The sequence below is a fragment of the Cupressus sempervirens genome, chromosome 11 (genome assembly GCF_028749045.1).
Source record: "Cupressus sempervirens isolate cs-2001-9-10 chromosome 11, ASM2874904v1, whole genome shotgun sequence".
Taxonomy (NCBI): Eukaryota; Viridiplantae; Streptophyta; class Pinopsida; order Cupressales; family Cupressaceae; genus Cupressus; species Cupressus sempervirens.
Genome location: NC_143128.1, coordinates 405,025,819 through 405,052,044, shown reverse-complemented (window position 1 = coordinate 405,052,044; position 26,226 = coordinate 405,025,819).

Below are 26,226 nucleotides of genomic sequence, written 5' to 3'. Positions count from 1 at the left end.
TTTTCATGGGTCCTCTTAGGTTAAAAACTTCAATGAAGGTTGATTTATCCAAATTACAAAGTAAACTCATATCTTCTTATGGAATCCATCAGTGGTAGAATTGGAGGACATTATCAGTGCTTTCACTAGGTTTGTATCTACAATTACCTCTGGCAAGATTAGCTTTGTTAGGTTTCTATTTCATGGGTTGTAGATTGGTGGTTTCTAAAAACCTATTGTTATAAAAGTACTAGAAGAGCTCATTTCCATTAGTTTCTATCACGGTGGCATCCCTATAGAACCTATGCACATCTTTAAAAATATGTGAGTTTAATGTCTAAGCATGTGAGGATCCTAGTAAGAAATAGACCCACTCTTTAGCATACTAGCTAGCCAACATAGTCTTTGGTTGCAAAGAACCCTGAGTGACTTCTTCCACGTTGACTTGAGCAATCACATTTCCTTCTTCATGTGTCATTTTCTCTGAATCCAACTTCTTCAAACACTCTCTCTTCAAATAAAAAATTTGAAAGAAACTTTGTGCTCAATCTTCTTTTCTTTGAATTCTATTAATGTTGTATTTAGAAATATTTTGCATCACCTTTTTTATAGTAGTTTAGCAAAAGAATAGAATTAATGGTGTCTTTAAGTTAACGTGTATGATAATTCTCAAAATCTCCAAAATAATCACAATCTAGGTTTACAAAAATTGTATTGCCAAATTTCAAAAATCTATTTTGCATTTTTCAGACAGTACCTGTCATGTCCCCTTTTCAAATAATTAAAAAATAATAAACTTTGCTAAGGCAGGCAGGCTCCAAAAAGGTGAAGTTTCGGAAAAAGGGGCTAATCTTTGGAAACCAATGGACTAATAAATAAAAATTATTATTAAATTATATTTTATTAACCCCTCTTGGACGTGAGTTAGGGTTATGCCCTCTTTTAAGGGGTTTGGAGGCATTTTGGGCTCATTCTGGAACTTGATTCTTGCTAATTTTCTTGTTGTTCTTCAGAGGCTGCCAAACCTATGGAGAAGGAGACCCAAGAACGGGAGTTTGCAGGTTTCCAAGAAGGCTAAGGATGGGAGTTTGAAGCCATTCCATGTGCATGCTCATACAGAGTTTTCCTTTGTGCTGAATAGTGCCGATTTGTGGGTTTTCGAGGTTGTTTTTGGTTTGAGTTTGGTGTTTTCAGTTGAGTGTTTCATATCAGTTTGGGTTGCTGCTGTATTTCAGACTTTAAGATGTTAAAATAGAGCTGAATATATTTATTGGGTCATGATTAAACTTTTGAGATAGTTTATGAGTATTTTTGTGGTGTTTCTGGGCATTTTTGTGTTAATTTCGGGAGCCCGATTGAGCATAGTTTTGTCCTACATTTCTGAGCTGTTGTGTAAAGGCTATACAAATCTGAAAATGTCATTTTGTAGGCTGTTATGCTGCTGAAATTTTTGTAAAAATTTCCATTCTCAGATTTATTAAAAATTTGTGAAGTTGTGAAGTTTTTTGGCACTAATTTCGACATACCCGATTTGGGTTTTATTGAGAAATTGGTAGATCTTTGTAATATTGGTTGTTTGATTTTAGAGGTCTGATTTGAGGCTAGAAATATCATGCAAAATCAGTAAAGGGACATTTGAGTTGTTTCACCACCCGTGTGCAAGGCATAGTGAATCCATCAGCTACAGTAACATTGAATCCCTCAAAATCTTCTGCTTTAAGCCCTCTTTTCATGACAAATCCCTCATCAATAAAATTGTGAGTTGCCCCACTATCAAGAAGAATGGTCAACCTTTGCCCTGCTAGTACCCCTTGAATTCAGAAGGGATGGTACAATGAGAATGTGTATAGACTACAGGGCTCTAAACAAGAAGACCATAAAAAATAGGTATCCCATACCACGCATAGATGAACTCATTAATGAGTTACATGGTGTTGTATACTTCTCAAAAATTGACTTAAGATCAGGGTACCATCAAATTCGAATGAGGAGTGAAGATGTGGAAAACACTACTTTCAGATGTCACTATGGGCACTTTGAATTTCTTGTTATGCCATTCAGACTCACTAATGCACCTGCAACATTCCAATCTTGTATGAATAAGGTATTCAGTCAGCATCTTCAAAAATTTGTTTTGGTATTTTTCGATGATAGCTTGATATACAATAAAACATGGGAAGAGCATCTAAAGCACATAGACACTATTTTGGGAATCTTGGAGCAGCAATCCTTCTATCCTAAGCTATCTAAATGTGAGTTTGGTTTGACAGAGATCCTATATTTGGGACATATTATAAGTTCTAAAGGAGTATAGGTTGATCAACAAAAAATCCAGGCAATTTTGGATTGGCCTCCACCCACTAATCTTACACAGTTGAGAGGTTTCTTCGGGTTGTGTAGCTACTATAGGAGATTTTCCAAAGGATTTTCTCAGCTTGCTGCCCCCTTGACTGATTTGAAAAAGAAAGGAGCTTTTGTTTGGACAGAAGAGGCACAAAAAACATTTGATAAGCTTAAGGAGGTAATGAGTTCATGCCCTGTGCTTGCAATTCTATATTTCTCTTTACCTTTTGTTGTTGAATGTGATGCTTCTGGAGAAGGTATAGGGGCTGTCCTAACTCAAAGGGGACATCCAATAGCATTTGAGAGTAGAAAATTAAATCAATCAGAGAAAGGTTACTCCATCTATGATAAGAAAATGTTGGCAATCATGCATGCACTTCATAAGTTTAGACAATATTTGGTATGTGGGAGATTCATTGTAAAGACAGACCATAATAGCCTCGGGTTCTTCTTGAACCAAAGGGATTTGAATGATCATCAACAAAAATGGGCAAGAAAATTGAAAGCTTATGATTTTGATATTGAATACATGAAAGGAAAGAATAATGTGGTTACTGACGCTCTCTCAAGAAAGCCCACTTTGTGTTCCTTATCATCTATCTCTACTAATTGGAAAGTCTCCATAATTTTAGAATATGCTAAAGATTCATTTGCCACCAAGATTTTGGATAAGTTAGTGGATGATAACAGCTACAAGGTTGTTGATGAATTGATTTATTACAAGAATAGGATCTTCTTAGTGCCAGGGTCAAAAACTAAGGAGAGGATATTGAGGGCCTTTCATGACACACCTTTGGCTGATCATCAGGGATACTTCAAGACATACAGGCAAATTTGAGAGCAGTTTTCATGGAAGGGTATGAAGGAGGATGTCCTTAAACACATTAAGGAATGTATGGTATGCCAACAAAGCAAGAGTGAGCAAAATTTTCCTGCAGGGTTGTTGCAGCCACTTCCTATTCCCGAACAAAAATGGGAAAGTATTTCCATGGATTTCATCACTGGGTTGCCCAAGGTTCAAGGTAAGGATTGCATATATGTGGTGGTAGATAGACTAACTAAGTATGCACATTTCTTTCCTATCACATCTGATTTCAAGGCATCACAAGTGGCCGAATTGTTCTTCAAGGAAATTTTTAGATTACATGGTTTGCCTAGAAACATTGTTAGTGACCGGGACAGTAGATTCCTCAGCTCTTTTTGGAAGGAGCTCTTTCATTTGGCAGGAACTGAACTCACTCCTAGTACTAGCTATCACCCTCAAACAGATGGACAAATAGAGATAGTTAATAAATGGATAGAGGGATATTTGAGGAACTATGTTTCAAATCAACAACATGCTTGGGTGAAATGGTTACACCTAGGGGAGTATTGTTACAATACATCTCATCACATGTCTATTGGTATGCCTCCTTTTCATGCTCTTTATGGTTATGATTCCCTTTCCTTTGTTGATCTAATACTTTTTGATAGCAGAGTACCCGCAGCAAGTGATTTCATCAAGCAAAGCCAAGACATAATAAGGTCCCTCAAGGATAATCTACAACATGCACAGAACCAACAAAAGATATATGCTGATAGAAAAAGGATTGAAATATATTTTGAGGTGAGAGATTTGGTATTTGTTAGGTTGCAACCATATAAGAAAAGCACCTTGAAGAGGAGTGGGGTAGAGAAACTCAAGCCAAGGTTCTATGGGCCTTATAAAATCATCAAGAAGGTAGGAGAGGTAGCTTATGAATTGGAGCTCCCACCAAACAGCAAAATACATAATATTTTTCATGTAGCTTGCTTAAAGAAGGTTTTAGGCTAGAAAACTATAGTATCTACAGAATTACCACCTCTTGATGATGAAGGGAAATTAGTTTTGATACCAGAAGAGATTTTGGATACAAGAGAGAAAAGGTTGAGAAATAGGAGCGTCATAGAGCATTTGGTAAAATGGAAAGGATTAGCACTAGAGGATGCAACTTGGGAAGGAGCACATATTCTTGAGAATTCCAACCTTCATTTCTTGAGGACAAGCAATATTTGGGAGGGGAGGACTTGTCATGTCCCCTTTTCAAATAATTAAAAAATAATAAACTTTGCTAAGGCAAGCATGCTCCAAAAAGGTGAAGTTTCAAAAAAAGGGGCTAATCTTTGGAAACCAATGGACTAATAAATAAAAATTATTATTAAATTATATTTTATTAACCCCTCTTGGACGTGAGTTAGGGTTATGCCCTCTTTTAAGGGGTTTGGAGGCATTTTGGGCTCATTCTGGAACTTGATTCTTGCTAATTTTCTTGTTGTTCTTCAGAGGCTGCCAAACCTGTGGAGAAGGAGACCCAAGAATGGGAGTTTGCAAGTTTCCAGGAAGGCTAAGGATGGGATTTTGAAGCCATTCCATGTGCATGCTCATACAGAGTTTGCCTTTGTGCTGAATAGTGCCGATTTGTGGGTTTTCGGGGTTGTTTTTGGTTTGAGTTTGGTGTTTTCAGTTGAGTGTTTCAGATCAGTTTGGGTTGCTGCTATATTTCAGAATTTAAGATGTTAAAATAGAGTTGAATATATGTATTGGGTTGTGATTAAACTTATGAGATAGTTTATGAGTGTTTTTGTGGTGTTTCCGAGCATTTTTGTGTTAATTTCGGGATCCTGATTGAGCATAGTTTTGTCCTACATTTGTGAGCTGTTGTGTAAAGGCTATAAAAATCTGGAAATTTTATTTTATAGGCTGTTATGGTGCTGAAATTTCTATAAAAATTTCCATTCTCATATTTATTAAAAATTTGTGAAGTTGTGAAGTTTTTTGGCACTAATTTGGACATACCTGATTTGGGTTTTATTGGAAAATTGGCAGATCTTTGTAATATTGGTTGTTTGATTTTAAAGGTCTAATTTGAGGCTAGAAATATCATGCAAAATCAGTAAAGGGACATTTTAGTACCCATCTTTTTTTGGTAAACATGAATGTTCAACAATCATTTTACCATTAAAATCTTATGTTGCAACTATGCGAACACCACATAGTGCTTTGTTATTCATAGCTTCCCAAGGCTTATCTTCCATTCTATGTTTCTTCTTGTGATCTTGCAAATACCTTAGTCATTGCTTCATGGTCTATCTTCATGTTTAATGCCACAACCTTGTGACCAATTAAATATTATTCAAATGCCTTGTCACTACTTTGTGGTCTATAATTCTGCTTCATGCGCTTAATTGTATGACTAGGAGACCATACAAATCTTAACAAACCTTGACTACATCCCATGACCATAGCTTAATTTTAACATTAACACTTAAGGCTCACTACCATGTGATTACTTGAAATGTTACTAGCTCTTAAATTTTTCACTCAAGCATAACTTCCTATTCAACTTAAAGTTTCATTTGCACGATTGCATGATCAAATATTTGTTCAAAGATTCTAAAAAATTTCATCATTTCATAGTCTCTTATCTAACTACAAATTTTAAGCATGTGACTATGTGATCAAATAATTTTCCAGGTCATGGCTTCACTTTATCTTTTACTACTTAACTGTGTGACTATGTGACTAAGCATTTCTTTCCTTGTACTTAATAGCTTCGCTAGGTCATGACTCTGATTTACTTCATGTCTTGTAACCATGTGACTGCATGATCAAGAAAAACTTTAGAAGCTCATAACCACATTGCCCAATCATAGCTAATACTACTTATTATATTTTAGGCCTTGCAACTTAAGAACTCTAGTTACATGCACTAACATTTTCACACAATTAATACTATCTTAGAACACTGTATCTTCATGCCTCTAACCATGTGATTATAGCTAGTCACTCCATCATTTTGACATTTTGAACTTTAGGTAGTGAAATAATAATTGGTATTCTGTTAACCTTGTTTGCATAGTTGCATCATAATCTTGATGTTATTGTTACCTCTAAAATTTGCACCTAGACTGGATTCTAACTCAGTCAACATTGAGTAGCATGGAAACACTCCTAGGTAGTGGGAAGTACCTAAGTTAGGAGTGAATCTCTAGGTTATAGGCTTACTCCTCTTGATGTCTCACTAATTTACTTCTTTGAATAGGAAAATAAACTCGAGGGGAAAAAGGGATAGAAGGATTGCTTGGAAAGTAAATACTAAAAAAGTAAAGTGAGATGATACACTGAATGGAAGGATGAAGGTATTGTTGGCTTGAACTTGATGAAACACTTTTGGGTAGCTATTAGGAACTCAATATTGCAAATAATCATTCAAATATAAATATTTCACAAGAAGGATGCAATTCAAACAAGATGTTGAAGGGAATGCTAACATTCACAATGTCACAAACTTAAATGGAAATAGATTGTCTTGACTTGTAATATATATGAATACCTCATACCTTTCTTGCAACTAAATTGAGACACGGCCTTGGGAGTCAAAGATTAAATCTCAAAAAGCTATATCTGAATCAATTACTGAAGCAATAAGTAGACACAACAAGGGTTCTAAGACTATTTCTTTATTTAAATTTCAAAGGGTTCATTGAACAACATTCATCCAAGTTAATTATAAAATAAAGTAGTTTGTGGAGGAAAAGTATGAAGGACTCCAAGGAGATCTAACCCTTTCTCCACATCTTGGGAACCCTTAAATAGACCAAGATTGCAATAAGCTTCAGATGGAAGGGATACATGTTAGAAAATCAATGGAAGAGTATAGATATCTCAGAGAATTGCATTTACCATTAAGGTTTGCATCTCCCCATCATGGATAAGGCCAAGTGTTCCTACTATAGGAGGACCTTAACTATTTCTTTGCTTCTTGGAGCATCCAAAGATCAAATCTACAACCACCCCCACCAATGTATGTATTAACAACTACAATTGCCTTTGAGAATGAATCATATCCTATTGGTTATCATCCCATATAAATGATCTTATCTTATCTCCACCATCCCCATGCTCAACTACAAATTAGATTTTCATTAAAACTGGGTTTTTTGAATCACCAATTCATTCCTTCAATTGATGCCAACCTGCACTGCTTCATTTTTGCATTGATACTACACCATCCTAGGGTCAAAATTTAATTGACTTCCAAGACATATCCACATGTTACAACATGATAGGTCAAGCATGCCACCCTTTTCAATTTCATAATGACTATCTAGAAAGGTCAAAGTCAAACTTAAATTTTGACTACTAATCTTTTGATACTATGACCTTAAAAAATACTAGAGAGGAAAAACCTTCATGATATCTTACCATGAAGACCTTAGCTTCATGATCCTACAATCATCATAAATCCTCTTTATATTGTAGCATCACAAGCCTATGAAAATAACTCTACAACCATATGATGTACTAGTTATCTTAGCATCAAAACATGCCTTTTAGTCCCTTACGACCTTACAATCACCCTTTTCCTTTACTGGCATAGCATCGACAATTTAATATTTGAACTTCATGATCTTACAAAAAATTGAAATCATAAGATCATAACCCACATGAATGAACCTTGAGATCTCTCAACATACTACATATCGTAGCATCAAAGCTTCAAAAATAGCAGTGCACATTTCCTTTTTCTTATGCTGCTAGGCCTAACTTGTCTTGTCACTTTAAGACTTATGATATTACAATCATGTCTGTCATCCCATAAGGCCTCTTCTATTCTAGATTTGCAATCCTTCGATCAACTTGGTGTCATAACATCAAAACTTAAAGACTTCGTCATCACATCTCATCTTCCTTTTTTTGTGTATCCAATCTTATGACTGGCATGATCTTATGATGATATAAACAATGTATCATCTTATTCCTCTACCTTCTTCCTTGAGATTTTACAACATTATGATCCTATGATTGTCTTACCCTTGTATGGTTGTGGATTTCCTTTTTCATCTTCACGATCCTATGACACACCATGTATTGTCACATTGAAACCTAAAATCTTTATCAATCAATACTCCTCTAAAAGTTGAGACTCATGATGCTACAACAACAAGAACTCATAAGACTAGACCTACCTAGACATGTTCCATCTCCTCACTTTGTCATTATGGATAACAAATGTGTAAGTCCAAAAAGTGACAAAGTGACATGCATTGGATCGACTGAGATCTACAAACATCAAAGTCAATATATTCTTAGCAAAAGCAACCCCTTTGGCTAGTTATACATTTCCATGTCATCAACTTTTCTTTAATATTTTTCTTACTACACAACCTAAGCCTTTATTCTAACCCCACCTAGACACACGTTAACATGTCACTATAAGTAATGACCCCACAACTCCCCAAAGTGACAAAGTGACAACCCTTGATCTTTGGAAGATCAAGGGTCCTCATGATTTCTAATTTTGTGACATAAAATGGGACCCAAAAATCATGAATATTATAATAAATAAAGCTTTCATAACCATAAGACATGCAGAGTTAGGAGATTAAAACCTATGACTATAATGAGAAAGCATGGTCAACATTTTATGTATCCCCTAGTTGCATGTGTATTTAATGAGCTTAGAAAATTCATTCTCACCACCCTAATAAATATGATAGGTCAACCTATCCATTTTTTTCATGGTGATAAAAATGGGTAACAGTTATAATTCACAAGTCTCTTCATATGCCTCCACATGTTAGATCTTTGAACTATTATAAGGGTTATGACCTAGCAATAATCCCTTTTCGCTCAGTGACTCCTTGAAACTCTAACATTATTTTTTACTATGTGACCATGCGACTACTATTTTCTTAATTATTTCGCTCATTTTCTATCTAAAATGGTCTTTTTCAATAAAACACTATGACCAAGTGAACATTGATCTTTTTAATTATTTCACATAGTTGCACCATAAAAATGTTAAGAGCTTAAGCACATAACAACCATGCAATCACCTTGGTCTCATGGTTGCATCTTTAAAATTTCAAAGGTCTTTTAAAAGTGCAAAAAAATATTTTGAAATAAGGAGGGTTTTTAATGGAAACAAGGATATAGATGATGAAACTAGGGTTTTTCTAAGGTAACACTACATATGAAAATTACAAACCCTAACTTTCTCAAAAAAATTAACTAGATTTTCATACCAAGATTTTTAGAATTCTAACAAAGTGAAAAATCAAGCCAACAACACCTCCTAATTATAATTTGCAAATTTATACCAATAATTTTCCTTCACATTCAACAAATGTCATTAATCAGCCTTCTTCTCTTGTTATTAATATTAGTTATGATTACAAGGTAGAAGAAGCTAATCATGTGGTACATCAACCTTTGGTTTTACCTTCACTCAAATCTAAAGCTTCACTTTCTATCACCTTTGATCATTATGATATGTTTAAAGAGCATAATAGTCCTCTTTACATTAGTGCTAGGGTTTCTTATATCCCTTGCCATGATATTTCAATTGACCCCTCTTCTGTTGTGAATGTTATCACTAAAGAACATCATTTTTAATAAACGGTTTCATAAGGATACCTACGATGCATCTAGTGTATGGATTCAAACTTGTAATGGGTTTATTTATCACCCTCAAGGTTCTATCGATCTCTTGGTGACCCTTTTTGCTAAGGTTGTCCATACTACCTTTATTTTTATTACTACTTATAAGTTTCAAGTTAAATTTGATACTCCATGGCTCATTTACATGTAAATTATAGCTTTTCCCATTCATAAGTGCATCAAATTTCTTCATAACGGAGAAGTTCTGATCATTAATCATTCTCTTTATAAATCCTCACACCATCGAGATTATGCTAACATAGATTTATATTTTCTATCTCTCCCTCAAACACTACCTAACCATCATGATCATCTTTATTAATCCTAGTAGTAATATAAGGTAGAAAAGATTCTTGAGCTCATCCTTCTTAAGATTGATCCTCCTATAGTTTTCTTTCCTACCCTACATATTCCTCCACCTATCATTCCTCAACCCATAGTTGTTCCATCTCTAGAACCTATGACTGTTGATCCTAATCCGTAAAGTTTATCTTGTAAAACCATTCATAATCAGCATGCTCATAAGTGTCACAAGAAACATCAAGCTAATGCCAAAGCCCACACTTATGCTTCTCAAATTACATCTTCATCTAAACCTTTTCCTTCCTTTGATCAACCCATGCTTGAGCCTTTTGAGGAAGTTAATTATAGTAATAACATGAAAATGGATAAACATGATCATTTTATTCGTATTTTAGATTCTAGTAATCTTGATATGGAAGATACTCTTGACGATGATACTAATGCACATGTTAGTCACCATGAGTATCAAAATATTGATATAGGTTATGATGTTCCTTGTTGGATACAATCATTTAATTTTATGTTATCTTTGATGTTACACAAATGTCAAGAATATGTCAAGCAATCAGTATATGTCAAGATCACTTGGGAGTCAAAGGAAGTTGTAGTGTATGATGAGTGTTTCAATGTTTTCCAAGTTTAGAGCAAGTGTTAACCAAGCTCACTCAACTACCAATGGGGGTTTGTAAAAAGATAGTGTCTACCAAGTTCACTCAGTAGCCAAAGAAAATTCGGCATGGAACTAGTATTAACTAAGCTTACTCAATTGCTAAAGGAAGTCTAAAGGAAAATCATTTCTGAGTTAGAGTTGACCAAGTTGGATTGGCTAATGAAGGATTTTCCTATATCATTTTTGTTGGTTATTTCTAGCCAACTCATGGGATGAATTTATCTAATTGAAATTATATTAAAGCTGACTTGACAAGGCAAAACATATAAGTATAAGGTCAAGTTGAGGATTGAATGTGTGGAAGAGACATGTGATTGACAAGATAAATCAAGGAAGTAAATTAAGAGTTGACCAAGCTGTAAAGAAAATTCTAATCAAGAAGGATCAAGTATTCAAGCTAGAATAGAGATCTAAAATTAGTAAATATAGTTTGCATTAGCAATAAGATCATATCATTGTTACTCTCTAATAATTGTAGTAGTGAATCAAATATCTTAACCAAGTTAGCTTAACAACTATTTGCCAAATCCTCTAACAAGGTGAACTAAATCTTTTAACAAAGTCACACCTAACTGTATGTTTTGTAACCTTTTGTAGGGTTGGCTCTTAATAGGGCTCACTTCAGAAGAGTGAAAAATAGTAACTAGTTGCAATTGGTAGTTTTTCCCAAATTGGGTTTCCACATTAAATCCAGGTGTCTCTTGTGTTCATGTTATTTTTTTTATAATTCTACAACTAATTTAATTAAGGTTAATCACACGTAATATCATAAGATCTACATATTTAGTGTTAACAAAGTAATAGGGCATATGTTTAGTATTGACCGAGTGGTTATCAAGTGACATACATTCTTAGTGTAAATCAAGTTATTGTGTCAACCGAGTGTTTCATTGCTAACTAAGTTATAGTAGCATATTCAGTAGAGTTTGGTTTTTTTTTGTATTGACATCTTAAGGGATCTAGGATTTATTTTTGTGGTAACTAATTCACCCCTCCACTCTTAGTTACTCCTCTTATATTTCCAAAAATTTGTATCAAAGCTTTTGGTGCTTGCAGATAATGTTTCAAGGACCTAAGCTAAAGATCAAGATGTTTTATAGAAGGGAGATCCCCAAGCTAAACAAATATAAATTCCAAGAATAGAAAGAACTTATGAAGTTTCATTTGGCAACAATTTGAGACTCAGGCCTAAAGTATCTAAACACCAAGTATGTGGCACCTACAAGAACTATGAATGTGGAAGAAATTATGGAAAAGAAGAATCATAACATTATGTTGATTGGAATTACTTCCACTCTCAACTATGTTTAATTTGATGAGGTAAAAGATTGTGCTACTAGTTATGAAATGTGGATCAAACTGAAATCTATCTATGGAGGTGATAATAATGTGAGGAGAGAAAAGGTAAAAAGTCTCAGAAGTCAATTTGATTAGATGAAGATGAGAGAAGATGAGAACATTGCATAGTGTAGTGAAAGAATCAAAGCCAATTTGTGTGCAATCAAAGCCTCAGGTGACAAAATTGGTGGTAAGCAAGGTACTCACAACCCTTCTTCCAATTTATGGAATCAGAGTGTCAGTTACTCAAGAAATGAAATGTGATCCTAAGAATCATATAACCTTGGATGCACTAGTGGAAAAGTTGATTGTTTTTGAGTTAGATAATTTTTGCAATTATGTTTCTAAATCCAGTAACCTTTAGTTTCCATTCCAAGTCAAGCTATCACTCAAGAAGAAAGCTACAAAGTCTAAAAGAAAGAAGTCTGATAGTGAAGATGAAGATGGTTCTAATGATGATCTTGAAGTCATTGAAGCATTGCTTGCAAGAATATTTTCCAAAGGAAAAGGAAATTACAAAGGAAAAATTCCTTTGATCTACTTTTCTTGTGAAGAAGTTGGTCACATTATTGCAAGGTGTCCAAACAAAGAAGGAAAGGAAGAAAATAAGCATGACAAGTACAAAGGCAATAAGGATTTCAAAAGCTACAAGGACAAAGGTAAGAAATCTTGCTACATTACTATAGATTATGATAGTAGTGAAGAAGACGAAATGGTTTACATTAATGTTAAAGATGAATCAAATGATGAGAATGATAAAATTACCGTAATTTCTCATGTTAGTAAGAATGATACATGAATTATTAATAGTGGTTTTTCTCACCACATGTCTGGTGATAAATCTAAATTTGAGAACTTGTAACACTATGATGGTGGGAGTGTTAGTTTTGGAAATGTTGAACATTGTTATGTGAAGGGAAAATGTTGTATTACACTAACCAATGATCTCAAATGTGATAATGCTTATTGGGTTGAAGGACTCAAGAATAATCTACATAGTGTAGCACAATTGAATAACATTAGATTCAAGGTAAAATTCATGAATAGAAAAGCCAAGCTACTAGATGGAGATTCAAATCTAGTTGGGATTGGTAAGAAAATAAGATTTAATCTATTCTACCTAGATCTAACTATAAATTCATATTTCACATTTGAAGTAGAAGAAAGCTAGTTATGGCATAAAAGGTTATGTCATGTAAATTTTGATAACCTGGTCAACTTAAGAAAGAAAAAAATGGTTAGAGGAATTCTAAGCATGAAGAAACCTTATATGGGCATGTCAAAGAATTGTTAAATTGGAAGGATGGGAAAAGCAATTTTAAAAGAAAGAACTATCATTCTAAAGAAGCCTTGGAGCTAGTCCATGTAGATCTTTGTGGACCTATTGGCATCGAAAGATATATTGGAGATAAGTACTTTGTTTTTTTTGTTGATGATTATTCTAGGATAATAACAGTTATTCATTTAAAGGATAAATCATAAGCTTTTCAAAATTTCAAATGGTATCTAGCTAGAGTTGAGAAAGAAACAAGAAAGACACCAAAATATTTAAGATCAGATAGAGGAGTTGAATTCATCTCAAATGAATTAAATATCTCTAATGAAAGAGGAATTAAAAGACATATTTTCACCTGGTAAACCTTAGGAGAATGGTATTGCTAAAAAGAAGAAATAGATCAATCATGGATTATACAAGGACATTGATGATAGAGAAGAACATTGAGATCAAATAGTAAAAGAAAATAATTAGTGCTATATTTCATACCTTGAACCAAGTTTAGTTGAAGAAGGACTCAAATCAAACACCTTTTGAATTATGGTATGGCTATAAACCTAATGTGAGTTATTTTAAAGTATTTGGAAGCATATGTTATATTCTTAAGGACTCAAGAAAAGGAAAATTTAATGTGAAAAGTGATGAAGGCATATTCTTGGGATACTCCAATAAGATTAAAGCATAAAAGATGTTTGAATCTATCTACTTACAAAAGTTATAGAAAATACACATGTTAATATTGATGAGTTTGCAGTAGAGTCTGAAGAACAAAGTAGGAAAGAACCTAAAGACTAAAGAAACTTTGTTTACTATGAGCCTGATACTTTACCTGAAGTTCAAGAAAATGGTGGTCATTAGTCTTCACCACTCAAGTCCCTAAAATCCCTAGTTTAACTCAAGTTGCAGCCATTACAAACTCAGTCATAGTCTAAAGGACTTGAGCTATAGTCAAAAGGACTTGAGGTTCAACAAGTGCAAACCAAATCTTCTGATGGACCCAAGTCACAAATAGTGGGACCTAAGCATGATTTAGAAGATCATGGTGAACCTAGTGAATTTAGAAAGAAGGAGTCTAGACTTGCTTGATATTTCAAAAGACATCATGCACCTAAGAAAATTATTGGAGATAAATTAGTTGGTACAATAGCAAGCTAAAAATTAAAACATACAAGTTTCCCTACTGAATTTGAACCTAGAATTTTCAAAGATACATTAGAAAATGAAAGTTGGATAGAGGAGATGAATGAAGAGACTAATAAGATAGAAGGGAATAAAGCTTTTACTATTGTTCCTAGACCCAAGGGTGAGAATGTAATTTGGAACAAATGGGTATTTACAAATAAGATGAATGAAAATGGAGAAGTTTCAAGAAACAAAGAAAGATTAGTTTGCAAGGGTAATGCTCAAGAGGAAGGTATTAACTACAAAGAAACTTGTGCTCCTATTGCTATATTGAAGGTGTTAGAACACTCCTTGCATATGTAGCACACAAAGGATTAAAAGTATATCAAATGGATGTGAAATAAGTATTCTTTAATCGAATCTTAGAAGAGGAAGTCTACATTGAGCAACTAGAAAGTTTCATTGATCCTAGAAAAAGAGACATGGTTTACAGACCACACAAAGCTTTGTATGGCCTCAAACAAGCCAATATATCTTGGTATGAAAGGTTAGATAATTATCTCATAAATATTGGTTTTCAAATATCTAATGATAACAACAACCTATACATTAAAGAAGGACTAGATAAGAAGATTGTGTTGTCAGAGATCTTTGTGGATGATACATTATTTATAGAAATGATGATTTGTGCAAAAATTTATCTATGGAAATGAGTAAGCAATTTGAGGTGTCAAATTTTAGAGAGATCAAATTCTTTGTTGGCTAACAAATTCAACAAATGGAGGATAGTATCTATATTACTCAATCAAAATACATCAAGGAGATACTAAAGAAATTTGGAATGGAGGATTCTAGAGTAGTTGGAACACCTATGTGTACTGGACATAAGCTTTCCAAAAATGATGATTTCAAGAAGGTAGATTAGACTACATACAGATCAATGATTAGAAAAATTTAGAATGTAGTGCACACAAGACTTGATATTAGCATTTGGTATGGTGGGTAATTTCTTTGCTAATCCTAGAGAAAATTATATGATGGCAATCAAAAGAATCATGAGGTATCTAAAAGATACTGAAGAATATGGTTTGTGGTATAAGAAACAAGAAAATTTTGATTTGAAGGAATTCAATGATGTAGATTGGGTAGGAAGTGTTGATGAAAAGAAGAGCACTAGTTGTGGAGAACTTTGTCTTGGAAAAAGGCTAGTATCTTGGACAAGAAAGATGAAGAATTGTATCTCTTAGTCTATAGTAGAAGGAAAATATGTTGTTGCAAAAATCAATTATTCCAACATTGTGTGGTTCAAGAAACTATTTTCAAGTATGGAGGAGATCAAGGACTCGATTTTAATCTTTTGTGATAACATGAGTGTAATCAACATATCCAAGAATCCAATGATGCATACCAAGACCAAGCACATTGCAATAAAATATTATTTATTAAGAGAATTGGTGCAAGACAAAGAGGCAAGGTTTGAATATATGAATACAAAATAAAATCTTCTAGACATGTTTCACCAAGCCATTGCCTAAGGATGCATTTTTGTATCTAAGAGGTAAGCTAGGGGTCATTCACCTGTCTAAAGCTCACTAATAATATTTTAGTGATGCATCAACCAAGCATGTTGAAGATCTGACAAGTTGATGCAATATTTTTAGAGAAGATTGCATATGAATTTGTACATTAAGGTACATGGATACTACATTGATTATTGCCTTTGGCATAATTTATCAAAGAGGGAGAGTTTGTTGTCATACATCAGAGAAATTTTATCTCTGATATGGAGAGTTTTCTTTTATATACCAAAGATGTCAAAGAAGGAGAATGAACTTGAGTTGATATCAAAGAGGGAGAATTTTTTATTTCATTCACTATAATCAGAGATTGATGATAGAGGGAGTTCATACTGATAGAAGGAGTTCTCATCGATGAGAATTAGAATGAAACCAAGGATATTATTCTTACTTCTATTTTTCTCTAATTTTTATGTATCATGACATGTAGTATTTCCATCAATGCCAAAGAGGGATATTTTTGGATATAATCATTTAATTATGTGTTTTCTTTAATGTTACACAAATTTTAGCTATATGCCAAGCAATTAGTGTATGTCGATCTTATTGGGAGTCAAAGAAAGTTGTAGTATATGATGAGCATTTCAATGTTAACCAGGTATAGAGTAATTGTTAACTAAACTCACTCAAAGACCAAAGGGAGTTTGTAGAAAGATGGTGTCTACCAAGTTCACTTGACAGCCAAAGAAAAGTTGGCATAGCACTAGTGTTAACCAAGATCACTTAGTTACTAATGTAGGGGCATCTTGGGTTGCCTTGTTATCCTACTCATTTTTATTCATTGTGCAAGTTTGTGCCAAGTTACTATAGCACTTAGTTGGTGGTGAGTTACTGTAGCACTTAGTTAGTGCCAAGTTACTGTAGCACTTAGATGGTGTTGAGTTACTCTAGCACTTAGATAGTGCCAAGTTAATGTAGCACTTAGTTGTAATGAGTTACTGTAGCACTTGGTGCTAAGTTACTAAAGCAATCTAGCATTGATTGAGTGTTCCTTCATGTGTTGAGTTACCTAGTGTATGTCAAGTGACTCTTCATGTACCGAGTTACCCAGTGTATGCCGAGTGACCCTTCATGTGCTGAGTGTTCATGTTTATGTTGAGTGTTAGCATTTGGACATGATTTCTATGAACTAACATGCAGGATTTATTTTGATCATGATATTTATTTTAAGATCTTTTCTTGGGATGTGTCCAAACCATTGTTGGGTTGGCCTTCCTCTTACATAATGTTCTAGAATGATCTGTAAGAAATTTTGGCAAGTATATATAGAGTGTTTAGGCTTAGAGTTAAGTAGTTTTTGAATAGGATGGTAGAGCAAAACTAGAAAGTGCAAATTTTTTGTTGGATCTTTGAATGTGAATGTATTTTCATTTGACCATAACTCAGAAGGCCTTACAGTTGGGCATGTAGGAAGATATTTTGATGAATCAATAAAAGTATTTCAATTTTCTTCCTCCTTTGGTTGTTGTTCTTTGTGTTTTCTTCCATTGTGTAAACTCTTGCAGGGTGGTTTAGAGAGCTAGGTGTGCCATTGGCCCTAAGTTTCCCTATCCTTCCTTGTGTTAGGTGGTATTAGAGCTTGAAGTTTGTCCTTATGGAGATTGGATCATGTAGAACCCTAATTTGGATTTGGTTGTAGGGTGGTAGATCTACAGATTTGACCTATAACTTGCAAAGGGTTATGATCTTGCAAGAACCTAATTTGTAAAGATGGTTCATGGTAGAGGAAATAATGTTGATAATAATATATTGGATCAATTGAGACAAATTGCAGCTAGATTAGATGCTGTGGAGATAGCCCAGAGGAGAGGAGCACATCTTGATGATGTAAGTGATGATGAAGTAGTAGCACCAAACCATAATCTAAAACTTGAAGAAGATCAAGATGAGGAAATATTATTGCAAGTGTTGTCTAGGGAAAATTCAAATCCTATTGTACAAGATGTTCCTTATGATGAAAAATTGGATACCAATGTTGTGTTGGATTGGATCTCAGATATGGAGAAGTTTTTTGAGTATGAAAACACTCGTGATAATAGAAAGGTGAAGATTGTATTCACTAGTTTCAAAGTTCATCCATCATTATGGTGAAAATATTTGCAAATTAATAGACAAAGGAGAGGAAAGGAGAAGATCAAAACTTGGCCAAAGATGGTGAACAAGGTTTAAAAAAAAATCCTTCTTACTAATTACCAAGTTAGCTTGTTGAGAAAGATGTGAAATTTGAAACAAAAGGACATGACTGTGAAATAGTATACCAAGGAATTTTATAGATTGGACATTAGATCTGGACATGTGGATGATGATGTTGAGAAAATTATAAGGTACATAAATGGATTGAGATCTAAAATTCAAGATGAAATAAGTTTTATGAAGTTGGAAAGTTTTGAAGAAGCATATCAATATGCCTTGAAAGCTGAGGAGATCTTGACGAAGAAGCATGAACAAAGACAAAGAGGTAGAGGTGGTAGATTCTAGTGAGGCAGAGGGAGATCTTGTGGTGAAGGTGTCAGATCTGAAAGTTTTCTATAGGATAAAGGCAAATCTGAATGGAAGAAAAATGATAAAGAAAAGACTAAATGGAAAAGTGGTAATTCTTATTGAGGAGGTACTAATTCTTACTGAGGAAGAGGTAATTCTTATTCTAGAGGTGGATTTCATGGTAATTGTTTTAGATGTCATAAAGAAGGACATGGATCTTTTGAATGTAGATCCACTAAAAGTGGACAATGTAATAGATATGTAGTGATTCAAGGAGATGATGAGGGTTCACCATGTGGACCTGAGGCTAGAGAAAATCTAATGGAGAGAAGAACCTTATGTAATAAGGGAAGTGATGAGGAAATTGTTTCAAGGAGAAGTCTTTTCAAGAAAAGATGTAAGATGGCTAGAAAATGTTGCAGAGTGATCATTGAAAGTGGAAGTTCTAAAAATTTGGCATCAGAAGAGTTGGTTACAAAGTTACAATTGCAGAGGTTGAAGCATCCTAAACCCTATCATTTTTCATGGATCAAAGATGAGCATAAGATATTGGTAAGTGAGCAATGCCTTATGAAGTTCAAAATTGGACATTATTTTGATGAAGTTTTGTGTGATATTATGCCCATGGATTGTTGTCATACTTTTTTGGATAGACCTTGGCAATATGATAGATATGTTTTGCATGATGAAATATTGAATCAATGCACTCTTTGGGTAAATGGGAAGAAATAAACATTGCTGCCTTTGATTGAAAGTCCAGATTAGGTTAGTTATACTGCAATAAAAGTTTGCATGGTTAATGGAAGGAAATTTGAAAAGGAAATGAAAAAGAATCAAGTTTGTTTTGCTATAATTCCATAGAAACCGACTTGTATCAATAGTAACCAAGTGCTAGAAAATAGTGTTAATCGAATACCAGTCAGTGGTGACCAAGTGACAGTTGATAGTATTGACGGAGTACCAGAAAAGATTGTAGAATTGTTGAATGAGTATAAAGAGATTGTTGAAAAGGATATACCTGATGGTTTACCTCCAATGAGAAGTATAATTCATTGTATGGATCTGATTCCTAGAGCTAGTTTTCCAAACAAAGCACCATATAGATTGACACCTATAGAGAATGAAGAAATTAATAGACAAGTGCATTAGTTGTTGCAAAAAGGCTTGATTAGAGAAAGCTTGAGCCCATGTGTTGTACCTACTATATTAGCACCTAAAAAGAATGGAGAATAGAGGATGTGTACTAATTCCATACCTATTAACAAGGTCATAGTCAAATATAGATTTCCTATGCTAAGGATGGATGTCATAATGGATTGTTTGAGTGGAGTAAACTATTTTACAAAGATTGATTTGAAGAGTGGCTATCATCATATCAAGATCAAAGAAGGTGATGAATGGAAGACTGCTTTCAAGACAAAAGAAGGTTTGTACGAATGGTTGGTTATGCCTTTGGTTTGACTAATGCAACTAGTACTTTCATGAGGCTAATGAATGAATTTTAGAAAAGATTCTTGGGTAAGTTTGTGATTTTTTATTTGATATTCTTATATTCAATAAGACTAAGGAAGAACATGTTGAGTATATTAGATAAGTATTATAGAGGTTGAAAGAGGAAAAGTTGTTGATTAATCTAAAAAGGTGTTCTTTTTTGCAAGAGGAGATTGTGTTTTTGGGATTTGTGATTTCAACTGATGGATTGAAGATGGATCCTAAGAAGGTTAAAGAAATTTTGGAATGCCCTACACCTGAGAATTTGGGTGAGGTAAGATCATTTCATGGTTTGGCTAGTTTTTATAGAAAGTTTATAAAGAATTTCAATGATATTTGTAATGCTATGACTGAAACAATGAGGGGAGATAAAAAGGAATTCAAGTGGACACATGGAGCTAATAAAAGTTTTAAGGCTTTGAAACAAATGGTTGTTGAATTACTTGTATTGGCTTTACCTAATTTCAACAAAGTATTTCAAGTTGAATGCGATGCAAGTGGTAATGCAATTGGAGCTATATTAATTCAAGAAGGTAAGCTTGTCGCTTTCTTTAATGAAAAATTGAATGATGCCAAAAAGAAGTATTCTATGTATGATGAAGAATTTTATGCTATTGTCCAAGCTTTGAAGAAGTGGAGACATTATTCGATTCCTAAGGAGTTTGTGTTGTATATTGATCATAAAGCTTTACAATACTTGGGAAGTCAACATAAATTGAATCAGAGACATATGAAGTGGGTTGAGTACTTGAAAATTTTCACATTTGTTACTGTTAGATTGTGGTGACTGATCAGGAAAGTACTGTACATACTTCATAAATAGTTATGGCCGACATGTTATAACCCTAAAGCAGTTTAATACTTGTATAAAAATGGCTTAGGGTTGGGTATTTTTATGTGTGGTGATACGAAATTGGTTCTTGCGGCGGTATTGAGCTGTAAGGGATTACGGATTGTAATCAGGTTGTAATCACTGGATTGTAATAAGATCAGACTTGCTGTTTGGTGGACGTAGCCCAAGGATTGGGTGAACCATGTTAAATCTTGGTGCCTTGTGTTCATTTATGTATGTTCTATTATTTTTGTTATTGGTTATATTTGCATGTAGTTTTTATTTCTGTCCGTGGTTTATCCTAACAAGTGGTATCAGAGCCTAGTTGTTTCTCAGTTATCCTCTGTAGGAAAGTCTCACGGTTAAGTGGGAGTCTCATGGTTGAGTGGGAGCAATGGTAGATGATGGTAAGCTGAGGGTTGATAGGTTTAATGGGCAGAACTTCCAGTTATGGAAGATGCAAATGGAAGACTATTTATATCAGAAGGATTTATGGAAGCCGTTGGAAGGAAAAGCCAAGAATTAGGGAACTATGTCAGAGGCTGAATGGGATCTTTTGGACAGAAAGGCACTCGGAAGCATTCGGTTATGCTTGGCACCATTGGTGGCATTTAATATTACAAAAGCAAAGACGACAGAAGATTTGATGAAAACCCTAGCGACACTGTATGAAAAGCCCTCCGCTTCAAATAAGGTATTTCTCATGAAGCGTTTATTTAATATGAAAATGGTAGAAGGTGGATCTGTTGCAGATCATTTAAATGAGTTTAATACTATTACTAGTCAATTATCTTCTGTGGGTATCAATTTTGATGAAGAAATTAGGGCTCTCTTGATTTTGTGTTCTTTGCCTGAAAGCTGGAATGGCTTGGTAATGGCGGTGAGTAATTCTATTCCTGGATCAAGTACCCTAAAATATGATGATGTGATCGGTGTTATTTTAAGTGAGGAAACTCATAGAAAATCCTCAAGTGGATCTACATCCAGAAGTGCTTTAAATGCACAAAGCAGGGGCAGAACAACTGAAAGAGGAAGTAACTCTGGAAATTGTGGGAAATCAAGAGGAAAGTCAAAGGGGAGGAGGTCTCAATCGAGAGGACCAAATGATTGCTGGTACTGTGGGAAACCAGGGCACAAAAAGAAAGATTGCTGGACTCGAAAGAAAAATGAAGGAGATAAATCAGATGGAGACAAAGAGGCAAATGTGGTAAGTAATAAATCCGAAGAGGATGCTTTGCTTCTATCTTTAGAGAGTGTTGATGATTCATGGGTTTTAGATTCTGGTGCTTCTTTTCATGCTACACCTCATAGAGGTTATTTCATTGATTATGTCCAAGGGGATTTTTGGCTTGTTTATTTGGGGGATAATGAACCCTGTCAGATTGTTGGAAAGGGAAAAATTAAGATTAAGTTGCAGAATGGGAATCATTGGCTACTACATGAGGTAAGACATGTTCCAAAGCTGAGTAGGAATTTAATTTCAGCATAGCAACTCGGTGATGAGGGTTGTGTAATTAATTTTAATGATAAAAATTGGAAGGTTTCAAAAGGTTCCCTTGTAGTAGCAAAAGGTGTGAAAGTAGGCACCTTATATCTTTGTACAGGTCATATTGTTCCTTCTACTTTGATTGTTTAAGAGAAAAGTGAATATTCAGGAACAATTACTGCAGTTGAGCAGGGAGAACAAATAGCTACTGTAGATTCTGATACAACGCTGTGGCACAATAGACTTCGGCACATGAGTGAGAAAGGTATGAAAGTACTTCATTCAAGGAAAGTTTTACCAGGTCTAAAATGTGTGAATATGGATTTCTGTGAAAGTTGTGTGTATGGAAAACAAAAGAGAGTTAGTTTTGTAAAGACAGGGAAGGAAAACAAAAAGGAGAAATTAGAGCTTGTGCATACAGATGTATGGGGACCGGCTCAGGTATCTTCCCTTGGTGGCTCTCATTATTATGTTACATTTATTGATGACACAACTAGAAAAGTATGGGTTTATTTCCTTAGACAGAAATCTGATGTATTTCAAACTTTTAAGAAATGGAAATGCTTGGTTGAAAATGAGTCTGGTAACAAATTAAAATGTCTCAGATCTGATAATGGTGGTGAGTATTGCAGTCATGAATTTGAAGATTATTGCTCCACTAATGGTATTCATAGACAAAAAACTGTTCCAAGGACTCCACAGGAAAATGGAGTGGCTGAACGCATGAACAGGACTATAATGGAGCGTGCAAGGAGCATGAGGTTGCATGCTGGGTTGCCCTTACACATGTGGGTGGAGGCTATCAATACTGTAGTATATTTGATTAATAGAGGTCCCTCTACTCCTTTGGGCTGTGGTATTCTAGAGGAAGCATGGACTGGTAAGAAGGTGAGTTATTATTTTCTCAAGACCTTCGGTTGTGAAGCTTTTGCTCATATAGACTCTGAAAATAGAACCAAGCTAGAAGCGAAATCAAAGAAATGTGTCTTTGTTGGATATGGCATTAATGAATTTGGCTATAGGCTTTGAGATTTTGAAAATCATAAAATTATAAGAAGCTGGGATGTCATATTCAATGAAAAAGTGTTGTACAAAGATCTGTTGCAGCAACATGAGAAGAAAGAAGATGATTATGTAGTGCTGGATGATACTCCAAAAGCTGATGTTCCAGCCATTCCTCATGATGTGCAACAACTACAAAAACAAATACCAAACACACCAGTGAATGTTAGACAGTCAACAAGGCCAATTAGACCTCCACAAAGTTTTTCTCCCTCTTTGTATTCTATTTTACTTACTGATGCTGGTGAACCTGAAAGTTATGATGAAGCTGTGCAGGTGGATACTAAGATTCAGTGGGAGTCTGCAATGAAAGATGAAATGGACTCTTTGCTAAAAAATAAGACATGGGATTTGTGCAAGTTGCCTGTAGGTTAAAAGGCTTTACAGAATAAATGGGTTTACAGGTTGAAAGAAGAGGAAGGAGGTAAGAAAATATTTAAGGCCAGGTTAGTTGTAAAAGGATTTGCACAGAAAAAGGGAATTGTTTTTGATGAGATATTTTCTCCTGTTGTTAAAATGACTTCTATTCGTACTGTTTTAAGTCTTGTGGCTACTGAAGATTTGCATTTAGAGCAGATGGATGTTAAAACAGCCTTTCTTCATGGTGATTTGGATGAAGAAATATATATGGCTCAGCCACAGGGTTTTGAGGTCAAAGGTAAGGAGAACTTAGTGTGCAAATTGAAGAAAAGTTTATATGGCCTGAAGTAAGCACCTCGACAATGGTATCTGAAATTTGACAGTTTTATGCATGAGCATGGATATAACAGGTGTCATTCAGATTACTGTGTTTATTTTAAGAGGTTGGATGATGATAGCTACATTATTTTATGTCTATATGTTGATGATATGCTTATAGCTGGGTCTAACATGCATCATATTAAGGGGCTAAAATGCCAGTTAGCACATGCATTTGCTATGAAGGATTTGGGGGCAGCAAAACAAATCCTTGGTATGAAGATTTGTAGAGATAGGAAGAACAGAACATTGACGCTATCTCAAGCTGATTATGTTGAGAAGGTGTTGCAACGTTTCTCTATGGAGAATGCTAAAGCTATCAGCACACCTTTACCTAGTCATTTGAAATTGACTAAGGAGATGTGTCCCAAGACACAGGAAGAGGAGGATAAGATGTCCAAGGTACCCTATGCTTCAGCTGTAGGAAGTTTGATGTATGCTATGGTATGCACTAGGCGAGATATTGCACATGCAGTGGGAGTCGTTAGCAGGGATATGAGTCATCCAGGTTTTGAGCATTGGAATGCTGTCAAGTGGATTCTCAGATATTTGAGAGGAACATCCAATAAGTGTTTACACTTTGGGGGCTCTACTACTGATTTAAAGGGCTATGTTGACTCAGATTTGGCTGGGGATATTGATACCAGGCGGAGTACTACAGGTTATGTCTTTACTGTTGGTGGGGCAGCCGTGAACTAGGTTTCTAGGCTACAGAAGATTAATGCTCTCTCCACTAGAGAGGCAGAGTATGTTGCTGCTACAGAGGCAGCCAAAGAGATGATATGGCTTCAGTTCTTCTTGGAAGAATTGGGACATCCTCAGAAGGATAATTATTTGTTCACAGATAGTCAGAGTGCCATTCATCTTGCTAAGAATTCAGCTCTGCATTCTAAGACCAAACACATACAGTTGCAGTACCATTTCATTCGGTTAGTTTTGGAGGATGGACAGTTAAAGCTGGAGAAGATACATAAGTAAGTATGATGAGCATTTCATTCAAGAATGCATGTTGTTCAAAGGCATTCAATTGTGTATTCCTAAAAGTTATATGAAGTTGAATCTGACTAAGGTAAAGAGTTATGGATTTTGTCGAATTTCAAAAGGAGTAAGTCAAAATACTAGTTTGTATATACTATTTTCTAAGATGGCTCATCTCATACCATATAAGAAGACATCAGATGCTGAGCATGTTACTAAATTTTTATTTAAAGAGATTGTGAGATTACATGGATTACCAAGAAGTATTATTTCTGATAGAGATAGTAAGTCTGTTGGTTATTTTTGGAAGACTTTGTGGAAGAAGATGGGTACTAAGTTGAAGTTTAGTTCTACATTCCATTCACAGATAGTTGGATAGATAGAGGTTGTGAATAGAAGCTTGGGTAATTTGCTGAGATTTTTAGTTGGAAATAAGCCAAGTAATTGGGAAGTAGTGTTCGCAAAAGTTGAGTTTGTATATAACAATTTTGTCAATAGAAGTACAAGGAAAACACCTTTTGAGATTATTACTGGAATGCATCCTAGAGGTATATCAAATTTGAGAGCTGTTGCTAGTGAAGAAAAGAGAAGTGCTACAAGAGAATAATTTTTCAATTTTATTTTAGTCTTTGCATAAGGAAGTAAAGTTGAGGTTGGGACAAAGTAATCAGAAGTATAAGGAGAATACTAATAATTCTAGAATACATCATGATTTTGAAGTTGGTGATGAGGTGATGGTTCATTTAAAGAAAGGAAGATTTCTTGTTATAACATACAATAAGTTGAAGATGAAGAAATTTGGACCTTGTAAGATCTTAAAGAAGTTTGATAGTGGTAATGCTTATGAAGTTGAGTTACCTGAAGACATGGATATATCTCCTATATTCAATATTGTTGATTTTTATAAGTATCATGAGTCAGATGATGAAGTTGTTGTATTAGAAGATTCTCCTAAGAAGAAAATTGAAGAAGTTGAACAGATATTAAATTAGAGAGTTGTTAAGAGCACAAGAGGAAATATTAATATGAATATTTGGTGAAGTGGAAAAATAGGCCTATTGAAGATGCTTCATGGATTTCTTAATTTG